Below are 12,581 nucleotides of genomic sequence, written 5' to 3'. Positions count from 1 at the left end.
CCCTCTTAATGTCTCCTTTGACGGCAACGACCTGCGGAAAGAAAAACGTTCCGGTGAAGGCCATAACTCGGAAATAAAGCATTTCCGGACACACGTTGTAATGAACTATTTTGATTGTCTACATGTGGGAAGTACCTGAAATTATGCCCCGTATTTTTGAAACACTCTGTATATCACAGAACATACTGATCTTTTTGAAAGAGCAAAGAAAGAGTATAACCTGTCCATTGTTTATAGTTGGTCTCTTTACTGTTTTTTTTATTTTCAAGAACTGAACTGGAAATAAGTTAGTATCAAAATCACTGTTACCAGTAATACTCCTCTTCCACTTCGCCAATGTACTCTCTGGTATGGACAGTTCTACAGCTAAACTTGCCACACGTTCACCTTTCTTTTGTCTCTCTATTACAGCGAACTTAGTTTTCATCGAGTACGAATTTCTTTTTCCTTTAAGCATGGTTGCGCTCAATACGAATACAGGTTGTGGTGTAGCTGTTTTAAAAAAATCGCTAGCCGACCAATGTCAGCTATACCTTATTTCGACCGTTACTCCGTGCTAAAGGAAAGCATTTCCATAGCTCGACAAATGCATTATACTCGTATATTTCTCGCTGTAGTGTGTTACGGGTCTTACTCATTGCTAGTGACACTCGAATAACAATGTTATCGAACGTTAAAAGAGGAATATTAATTGTAGCTCTTGCAATACCATTCAGTAAACCTCAAGAGTGACTTGGAGAATACTTGACATACGCTGATCATAGAGAATCTTTTAAAAGAGCGCTACACAATTAAGTTACTGATTTTTACAAAATCTTACAGAAACAAAGCACCAGAATCTGCCAATGTAAGGAATCTGAAAGAAGTGGTTAACCGTGTTCAAGTGGTCTCCAGGTCACCTGAATAAAAGACGAGCGATTTTTATCTCCGAAGACAAAGGAGTGCGAGAAATCGATATTCATATGGAGATGCGAAGAAAGATATAAAAAGGGAGTGCGTTTAGAAACCGACAAAAGCAGAGAGATGTTTCATTGTTTTCTAGATCCAAGCAATGTGAAGTTATAATGCGATTTGGAGTGTTACAGCCAATGCCTCTAGGCTAGGCTTTCTGAAGTGTTTTTCCCAGATCTGGAATGAAGCTCTTGGCTGGTTCCGCAGCATGTGTGAAACGTTAGCTAGCAATATTCACACGAGCCTCAGCCGAAGTATCCAAAAGCGATTAAGACTGGTTTCCAGGTTTACTGCCTCAGTCCTCATTTCGCTCTAATGCTACTGAATCCCTGGATAAATTTTCATTAAAGGAACGCTGTCTTCACAGCTCTATGGCGGTAACCACACTTCAAAGCGTCGGAAGATGTACGAGAATAGACAAAATTGAAGAGTTGGCTGGGAGGGTAGACTATGTCATAGAATATGAAAATTAAATTTTTTGTCATTTCCAATCTCCACCTAACATCTTTTGTGTATACGATGGGTTACAACAATGTGGAAAATAAAAAACACCGACTAAATCTATTTTCCTGACTTCAAGAACATGTCATCGACAAACTGGATTAGAGACAGAGCTGATTTTAAATTTGGAAAATGGATCTTAAACACACTAATGTTTACAGGTGATCAAATAATATTAGTAAAATCAGAAGACCGTACAATTAGCTGTAAACTGATATTTATGTAGTATATCACAGACATATTAACTTAGAAAAATATTCACTGAAAAATCCAAATTGGTAAATTCCGAATAACAACTAAAAGTCAGTAAATTATAGGACAAAATTTTGTCGTGGATGTAGCAAAATAGGGGGTCAGATGTCGAGTTAATGTGGAATGAGTATAGGCCTATTTGTCCACCGTTCTGGAGTAACCGCGAAACGAGCGGGCCCGAGTTCAAATCCTGGTTGGGACAAGTTACCTGGTTGAGGTTTTTCCGAGTTCTCCCTCAACCAAGTGAAACAGAATGCTGGCAACTTTCGGCGTTGGATCTCGGACTCATTTCGCCATCATTAATTCCCATATCATCATCATCGTCATCATTATTATTCATACCGCCACTGGCGTAGCTCAGTCGGCTAAGGCGCTTGCCTGCCGATTCGGAGTTGCGCTCGGGCGCGGGTTCGATTTCCGCTTCGGCTGGTTACCTGGTTGTGTTTTTTCGAGCTTCTCCAAAACCGTAAGGAAAATGTCAGGTAATATATGGCGAATCCTTGATCTCATCTCGCCAAATAACACCTCGTTATCACCAATCCCATCGACGCTAAATAACCTCGAATTGATACAGCGTCATTAAATAATTAAATAAAAAATTAACCATATCATAGCCCGGGTTAAATTCACGGTGCGACGTGCTGTACTTGTACAAGAGCGCGGCCGTTCGGCTACCCAATCATTCACACAATGGGAGTGATAAGCACAATAAGCCTCAGGCTGCAGTGTAAGCCTTCGGGTCCCTTCTCCGCACAAGAAAAAAAAAAAAGCATATATACATAGTTGCGAAAAATGGGGCCGAAGTTTAGACATAATTTTTTTTAAGGTTCTCTTCTTACATAAATTTCAATTGAAAACAATTTAATCGCACAATTACAACGAGAATAATTCTTTGATAAGTTATAGAGTATTATTCGACTGAGGCGAGTGGAGCCGCGGGCGTAATGTGAACTATCGCGATGCGGTATTACGAACGCAGGAGCAGTAGCGCCACGACTCCGGGCTGCAGGACTCCACTGGTCTTGGTCGAGTAATACATACTGTATGAAACGAAGAATTGGATTGACAAATACAGCAAATTTTCTTACCAAAGTAAGTTTACGTAGAAATTTAATTATAAGTTTATCGTAACTTTTTGATGGTTAAATAATGCAGCAAATTAATACAATACGCCCTCTGTCATTATCTACTACGTACCAGTTGCAGGTCGAATCAACTCTGTTGCCAGGGCACTTGAGGAATGAACGACCAATACTAGCTTACCTTTACTAAGGCCTGATTCACACGAGGATAGTTTACAGAAGTGTGCTTGAAGCCTCTAAACTTGACGCCATATTTGTGATCACACGGAGACACTAAACTTGAAACCATGTTCCACACGTAAAAAAACCGCGCGCAGAATATTGTATGCTTGGAGGTAGGCCTATACTATTCTGAGGCTCTTTACCTTTTTGCAAACAACTTCTACATTAATGTTTTAGACACCTTGTTCCTTAAGTTTCGTAACAAGTTTCTGAAATAATTCCCTCTTGTTTAATTTTAATTTTTATTATTATCGTATTTCTCGTGCCGTATACTCCACGAAATTTCGTACATCTCATGCACTTCTAAAAATGTTACTTTAAGTTCCATATATTTATTTTTATTAATGTTACAAAAGGGTCTATATATTTATTTTTATTTATTTATTGTGACTTATGGGAAAGTACACAGATTAGATGCCTATGAAAGCACTCTCGTCACATAAATATACATGAACAATTATTTAACTTATAATTATTGGTAATGATTCACATGAGCAGCAGTTATAAAATAAGTATATGTAACTCATTAGCAATAGAATAAAAGAAATGAAAACTTAAAAGAGATGTAGCTTATTATGATTCAGTATTTACAAAAATAAGACATTTAATAAATCGATAATAAATTCCAAGGTCAAAACAAGGTAAAAGTTTGATATTTTTCTCGATCTAGAGATATTAAATACCAAATTTCTTCTAAATATATTTGGAGGGATATAAAACGCAATTAGTTTCAGTATTTCAGCGGAATCAGCATTATTTTTTATCATAATTTTCTGAGAAATATCATCGAGTAAGTCATTCTTCTGTCATTGCGCGTATAGAAACCCAAAATTCATCTCAATAATCTAGTTGGGAACTACAATGGACAAGGTATTTTGAATATCTTATAATTAGAGACGAGAATTCCATGCAAATGCATGTTTGTATAGGAACATAGGACATAGCTCAAACTTAGTACTTATCCATATAATTACTTTCCGGTTCCAAATATATGTACTTTTTCCGTGAATATTTGCATGTTTTAGCCTTTTTGGGAATAAAAACATGCATAATACATATTTAAGCAATTTTTAGCCTAATCATGCATATATTATAGGTTTATACTCAGTTTAAATGCATGTTTTAATGGTTTTGAGTGGACACCTCAGTTTCTCGAATTTTGTGTTCCTTATTTAAGCTTCAGGGATCAGGAATGAAGAAGGAAAAGAAACATTAAACAACAGAAAAAGGTTAATTGAAGTTTGCACCCATAACTTCTTGCGATGTAAAGAGGTAATTCTCGGCCTACATTAACATATTGACTGACAAGCGCAGGAACCTCACAGAAACCAATTCAGAAATGTTGTTAGTTAACTGTGCAAAAAAAAAAAAAAAATAAAATAAATAAATAAATAAAACCGAATGAAATAAGAAATTTGGAATAAAAATAAAAGTGTATATTTTAATGTATTTTTCGCTTGATCGTGCATGTTTCATAGTTCGATAGCGCATGAATCCATGCATATTTTGGGATTTTATAGTGGTATAAAATTCTCGTCTCTACTTATAATATAGGAACCAAAGCAATTTATTCTGTATCAACCTGAGGATTCCAAATTATTGTAGCAAATTCCACTTGCGTCTAACTAGGTGTAGGCCTAACCCAAAACAGGTGATTGCTTGAATCATTTCGAATTACAAATCCAAGTGATTTGCAACCAGAAATAGTAATTGTTAAAATGTGGGGTCTAAACGTTAAATTAATCTCAAATACTTACTTACTTACAAATGGCTTTTAATGAACCCGAAGTTTCATTGCCGCCCTCACATAAGCCCGCCATTGGTCCCTATCCTGAGCAAGATCAATCCAGTCTCTATCATAATATCTCACCTCCCTCGAATCCATTTTAATATTATCTTCCATCTACGTCTTGGCCTCCCCAAAGGTCTTTTTCCCTCCGGCCTCCCAACTAACACTCTATATGCATTTCTGGATTCGCCCATACGTGCTACATGCCCTGCCCATCTCAAACGTCTGGATTTAATGTTCCTAATTATGTAAGGGGAAGAATACAATGCGTGTAGTTCTGTGCTGTGTAACTTTCTCCATTCTCCTGTAACCTCATCCCCTTAGCCCCAAATATCTTCCTAAGCACCTTATTCTCAAACACCCTTAACCTATGTTTCTTTCTCAAAGTGAGAGTCCAAGTTTCACAACCATAAAGAACAACCGGTAATATAACTGTTTCATAAATTCTATTTTTCAGATTTTTTGACAACAGACTGGATGATAAGAGCTTCTCAACCGAATAATAACAGGCATTTCCCATATTTATTCTGTGTTTAATTTCCTCCCAAGTATCATTTATATTTGTTACTGTTGCTCCCAGGAATTTGAATTATTCCACCTCTTCAAAGGATAAATTTCCAATTTTTATATTTCCATTTCGTACAATATTCTCGTCACGAGACATAATCATATACTTTGTCTTTTCGGAATTTACTTCCAAACCGATCGCTTTACTTGCTTCAAGTAAAATTTCCGTATTTTCTCTAATCTTTGTGGATTTTCTCCTAACATATTCACGTCATCCGCATAGACAAGAAGCTGATGTAACCCGTTCACTTTCAAACCCTCTCTGTTATCCTGGACTTTCCTAATGGCATACTCTAGGTCTAGAGCAAAGTTAAAAAGTAAAGGTGATAGTGCATCTCCTTGTCCAAAGTGAATTGGAAAACTTACTTATAGGCTTAACGGACTCTGCTGTGCGTTTCACGGAGACACATTTTAATTAATCAAACTAGTTTCTTGGGAATACCAAATTCAATAAGAATATCATATAAAACTTCTCTCTTAACCGTGTCATATGCCTTTTTGAAATCTATGAATAACTGATTCACTGTACCCTTATACTCCCATTTTTTTCTCCATTTTCTGCCGAATACAAAATATCTGATCAATAGTTAATCTATTACACCTAAAACCACACTGATGATCCCCAAGAATTAAATTAATCTCAAATACGATACCTAAATTAATTAGCTATTAATTTAAACAATAAACTATACACACTATCCACAATATCTTCTTGCAAGTTGCTACTTGCTACAAGTTAGCATTCACACGAGGGAAGTGGTGAAGTGAAGTTGATCACGTGACAGGAAAGTGGATAGAGAAGTTGACGAGTCGGCAACTCAAATTCTGCTTGACCGCCGAGTCACAACTTGACTGTCTCGACCATATCACACGAGGAATGTTGAAGGAAAGTCGACTTGGTTCAAGTACTTGACTCCTGTAAACTATCCCCGTGTGAATTGGACTTAAAACCCGAGTCACACGGGAATAGTTTACAGGAGTCAAGTGCTTGAAGTCTCTAAACTTGATGCTATATTTGTGATTACACGGAGACATTAAACTTGAAACCATGCTTGAAAAAAAGCGCGCGCTGAATGTTGTATTCGTAGTGGTGTTTTAATTCTTGTATTCTGTTATAGTTAATAACAATCAATAGTGAACTGGCATTTTTAGTTTGGTGAAACTGAAGATGCCACCAGCACATATTCAAGCATGTGTGCAGCTAATTGGCGCCTTGTTGTTTTCGAAACCTTGTTCCATGAGTTCACTGACTAGTTTCTGGAATAATAATTCCCGCTTGTTTTTATTGAGGTATTCTTTGTCACGTATATTCCATACAAGTTCATACTTCTCATACACTTCCAAAAACTTTATGATATCGTTTGAATTCCACTTAGAGGCGCTCATTATTAATAATTATTAATTTACTTAGACAATAGGTCTAAAACTACAAACTTTCTACTTTCCAAGTTGCTACAAGTTCGCATTCACACGCGGTAAGTGGTGGAGTCAAGTTGGTCACGTGACGGGAAAGTGGACACAAAAGTTGACGGGTCGTCAACTCAAATTCTGCTTGACCGCCGAGTCACAACTTGACTGTCTCGACCATATCACACGGGGAAAGTTGAAGGAAAGTCGACTTGCTCCAAGCACTTGACTCCTGTAAACTATCCCCGTGTGAATTAGCCTATAGGGAAAGTCGAAGGAAAGTCAACTTGCTTCAATCACTTGACTCCTGTAAACTATCCCCGTGTGAAATGGACTTAAAGGACAAACAATTTGTTCACGCTGTTGAAGACTTGTTCAAGGAAGAAAGAACAGCGCCTGAGTTCAGAGTTCATGATTGGCATTTAGTGCTGCACGGAACAATAATAAAAATGTTGGATGTCGCTTTGCTGCAGAGATATCTGAATATGCCCGCAGTCTTCGTATAAACGAGGAGCGTTTGTATGCAGCTCACGAAATAGCATGTGAGGAAACCAGAAAAAAAAGTGGCTACATACAATTTCACAGTGTGGCTAACATTGTAAGTGAAGTCAGAAAGCGAGAACGAAACAGCAATAATTTCAGAAAATAAAAATTAGCTACTGACATGACATGTACATCTCCATCAGGAATTATATTGTGCATGCTAAACTATATGGAGGGATTAACATGTATACGAACGGGCTCCGAATCCAATGGGATATGGTGCTCAATTTTAATGGAAAACGAGGGGCCCTCTTTGTAGTGCTCCGGAGTACAATAATTCCTGTTATTCGGCAAAAGAGGAGAAGAGGGGGCGGAACGTTACAACAAAGTAACTCAATACAATAATAAACCTTGGTAAGCTCCCATCCCGTATTCCAGTACAGTGAAAATAACTCAACGTAGAAATAAATTTAATTAACCTTCATGTTATTTTCTCGCAATATGACCTCTACCCTTTGATGTGACGATAAAAGTGACCTCATGTCATCACATCATATTATCTGTTGACGTCAGGGCTGCAGAGCTTGAGCCGAGCGGCAGTGGCGTATTTTGTCAAACGCTGCCGATCACAAGATATTTGAAGCCTGCATTCTCGTTTACAGCCAGCGAGTAAAAAAATTTCGCTCACATTTGCAGGTCCTTATCCACTATTTACGTACGAATGTTATTCAGTCCCTCTTGTCATATGTATTCGTATGTAGAACCCCAGATCACATATACAGGGCGTTTCCTGGCTGGTGTTACAAACTTTCAGGGATGATAGCGAAGGGCACATGTACTGTTCTCCAACCAGGAGATAAACCGTGAAAGGAATGTGCTTACTATTGCGTCATCTATTGGAGCGAAGTAGATAGATGATATTAGAGTTATAACGTCAGTTTAAAAATCATGCGCTCTCCTCCATATGTTATTTCCTGTATGGAGGGATTAAAAGACCAAGAGATTAACAGTGATCTAATTTTGTAACTAGGGTAGTATAAAAATGTGTTATGGTTTGTGCTTTGAGAGATATGAGTACCCAAGTGTGTGACCTTATGACATCTTATGACATCAACATTCATTCACAGCATCACCCCCCTTCGTTTCATTCCCTGGAGACTTTCTCGTGGTTGGAGTACAGTATCAATTTGAGATAAGGAACCCGTGTCCGGAAATGACTGAGTCGAAAGTTATAAGCAAAAATAGTTGTGTGGAAATGGAATTGTAATTTGGCACCACGTGCCCTCCTTCTCTTAACCTTTGGAACAGTCGTGGAAAGATGGTACGGGCAGGATGTCTCCTATGTGGGTACTTGTCCCGATACAATCTGTGAGCTTGTCTACTGTTCCCATTGGCTCATCCGTATTCGAAAATCAGGTCTCTATATTCCGCTCTCGTGTACTCCTCCATTTCACTAGGACTGATTGACTGGACACTGCAACTTGTACACATACACTGCTGTCTGCAGAAGTGCATATCAGGACCGACCATGTCCGTTACACATTACGCTATCTGCATTGCTTTAGTGTAATTTCCTGTCCCCACCCCTCAGACAGCGCACTGAATGGGATATTGTAATTAGACAACGTAAACAACGTCGGATGAATACAGTATGTGTAAGATGTAAAGACAAATACACATAAATAAGAGGTACAGAGGAATAAAATTGTTTCATTTCCACACAACTATTTTTGCTTGTGACTTTCGACTCGGTCATTTCCGGACCAGGGTTCCTTATCTCAAATTGATACATGTTCCCTTCCCCATCATCCCTGAAAGTTTGTAACACTAGCCCGGAAACACACTAAATAACAGAATGCTCAGCTTTATAGGCTTTGACGGTAACAACTCTTGTCAGGTTTACTATGCTGCCATTTAGTTGTTACATAAGGAGTCACGTCATAACTCCCATTTGAATTGCATTAGCGACTATACTGCCATCTCGTATTCGTTTACGGCGGACGGGTGGCGATCCTGACGGTTGTTCTCTTCAAACTGCTACCGATTTTAACATAATTATGAGCAATTTATTTTTTTTTATTTTAGTAGATTATTTTACGACGCTTTATCAACATCTTAGGTTATTTAGCGTCTGAATGCGATGAAGGTAATAATGCTGGTGAAATGAGACCGGAGTCCAGCACAGAAAGTTACCCAGCATTTGCTCATATTGGGTTGAGGGAAAACTCCGGAAAAACCTCAACCAGGTAACTTATCCCAACCGGGAATCGAACCCGGTCATCATGGTGTCGCGGCCAGATGCGCTAACCGTTACTCCACAGGTGTGGACGAGAGAGATTTTCGTTACAAATTGTAAGTCTTAACTATGGCTATTGTCTGAAGAAGTTTATCATTAGATGATTTTTTCTGCGCTTTTTACATTATTATTATAACTGCCAGGTAGAACAATGTTTCCTTACTACAGATATACAAAGAAGGACATAACAATGTTAATATTATAGTCTCTTACGCCTAGTCCACCGCTTGCACAATAACAGACAATAAGCAGTCATTCCTTTGTCTGAAGAAGGCATTGTTACTAAGCAGAGGATATTACACCCTCCGTGATTAGAAAGCAATAAAAACTAAATGGAATAAAGTATGCAGTGGCGATTTCTCTTAAGGAGCACAGGAGCAGTGCACCACCTCTTCAAGTAACGTATGTTTTTAAATTTATATCAATGAGCTGCAATAGACTATGTGAGCGACATAATTCTTTATTATAATACTATGTAAAAAAACACTCCATGTGTACTGGTCTTGTTGACGCCTGGGACTTATGTTTACCGCTCGACACTTGCGGCACACTGTTCCATTCGAGCATGCGCAGTAGTACTGTTTCACTGGCAGGCTTTGGAGCATGGTAGGGAGGCAGTACAGTGTGCGTAGGAGGGGTTAGGAGCACTTTCAGATGTGTTCTCAAGCTCGTTCCATCATAAATGTTACAATGAATAGTGTGCAAAATCTTTTAAATGTGTAATTTTCTATAAGACCTTTACACGAAAAGATCAAAATAAAGAAGATGGGTAGACCTACACATGAATTAAAATTATAAGTGACGAAGAACAGTAATAGAGAAGTGACAAGAAAATTCAACATTCGGACTTACGAAAAATGCAGTATGTGGCTGCAATATAAAAGACGCTGTATTTTGTTTTGCTTGCCAATTGTTCGACGGCGATAATTTATTGACAAAAACAAGTACGTTTTATGAATTTTATTTATTTTTCTGTTTGAATTTAGGACTGTGCGTAGTATCTAAATAATTTTGATTATCGTTCCGCAGGTATGATTGATTTGAATCACATGAATGAAAGAATTAAAAAACACGATTCTTCAGCTGCACACATCAACAATAATGTTAAAGTAGCAGTATTGGATAAAACAAACATACAGACACAATTGGATTTAATATTGGATTGTTGAACTTCACAATGATAAAGTTACCAAGAACAGATATGTGCGTGCGGTTTTGTGGAGGTTTTGAGGCTTTAAGAGGTCACGAAGACGGAAACTCATCTTTAAACGCTAGTATTTTTCTTGGCCTCATCAATTTCAGTTCTGAATTAGACGCACTCTCAAGGAACATTTGGAAAGAGGAACAGTGTTTAAGAGCACATCAAACACTATACAGAACGAAATCCTTCAAGCCATTTTGATGTATGCCATGATGAGATTTCAAAGAAATAAAGAAAGCTGCTGACTTTTTAGCAGTTAAGGCTGATGAGACGACACACGTATCGAATGCTTGTGAACGTGTGAATTGTGTTATAAAACGCAATATAGCGAAAACAATATTATTTATGGTGTTCTGCATAGAAATTGAACACTTTATTTTGCTAATACTAGACCTACATAGGAAACTGATTAACTGCAATTACTTGACTAACAAAATTATGTAAATCTATACCTACGTAACATATGTTAATAGTTATATTGTAGTATAGTTAGTACCTATAATAATAATAATAATAATAATAATAATAATAATAATAATAATAATAATAATAATAATAATAATAATATGATAATCATAATGATAATAAATATTTGTGCACCACCAGGATTATTTATCACCACACGCCACTGATAGTATGGCATCACTGGTGGCGTGGTTATCTTGACTACTATTGGTTATATAGTATATTCGCTCTATTTCATTCAACATTGTAGTAGTAATGCGATTTACTCGCTAAACGTATAGTTCCGGCCAGATTATTCTCTTCGGTAATGTTGCAGTACAAACAAAGTCTAAAATACACAGAAGAAGCAGTAAAATTTATTCTACTGAATTCCACGCAATTCCACACACAATGTCGAACCGATACATAAATAAAAGAAAAAAACTATCATTATTTGTTTATGGATTTATTTGAAAGGTAAACATAGACTGAAACCCTGTGTGTCTGAGAGTTTATTTGCTTCCAATCCCATTGCTTCCTCCACCACAAAGTATTATGAAATGTTTTATAAATGCTCGTTAAATGAAACAATTTAGAGTGCAAAATTGGGATTCATTATTTTATTAAGTGAGTAGAAATGTTGAAAATAGTTGTACGTTATAAGTTATGTTTGGTAATTAACACTACTGCATAAATTTAGCCATTTTTATTTAATTTATTTTCGAATTTCAGTAAGCCTTGAATTAGGAACCCACTTATATTTCTCCCCCCTCCTTTTTTTGTTCTATTGATCACTAGATGAATTTATTATCATAGCCTTTTAATTGTGGATTTTATTTGAATTTCGTATTTTTTTCTTTTGTATTATTTTATTACATTCAATTTCTTGTATTTTTTTCTTACGTTGATCTGTTAACTATTTGTACTAACTGAGTTGCTTTTATTATATTCCAGTCTTTATATCTGTATTTTACTTTCTTTTTTCTACTATGGTATTATTTTCATATTGTTTAGTGTCGATTTTGTTATGCTATTATTTTTTGTAATATGGTAGTATTCTGTACTTTAACTTTTTGTTAAATTTGAGTACTTGTATACTTTGTGACCTGGTAGAGAGTAAGAGGAGATCCTATGGCCTTAATTCTGCCAGTATAAATAAATAAATAATTATTGTATTATATATCTTATAGTAGTCATTTTATGTCAAAATTATATACAATACAAACATTTCCTAGTTCAACCAGAAATTGCACTACTGAGAAACCAATTGGCCTACTTTCTGTCTCGAGTCTTGTACGAGATATAAGTACAGTTCATTCCCAACAGCATGTCCCATTAAGGGGTCTCCTAGAACTTTTCCCAGTCGACATACTACAGTACAGCCGG

The sequence above is a fragment of the Periplaneta americana genome, chromosome 11 (assembly GCF_040183065.1).
Source record: "Periplaneta americana isolate PAMFEO1 chromosome 11, P.americana_PAMFEO1_priV1, whole genome shotgun sequence".
In the NCBI taxonomy this organism is placed as follows: Eukaryota; Metazoa; Arthropoda; class Insecta; order Blattodea; family Blattidae; genus Periplaneta; species Periplaneta americana.
The sequence above is the reverse complement of the archived record's forward strand: the minus strand, read 5'-3'. Positions refer to the sequence as shown.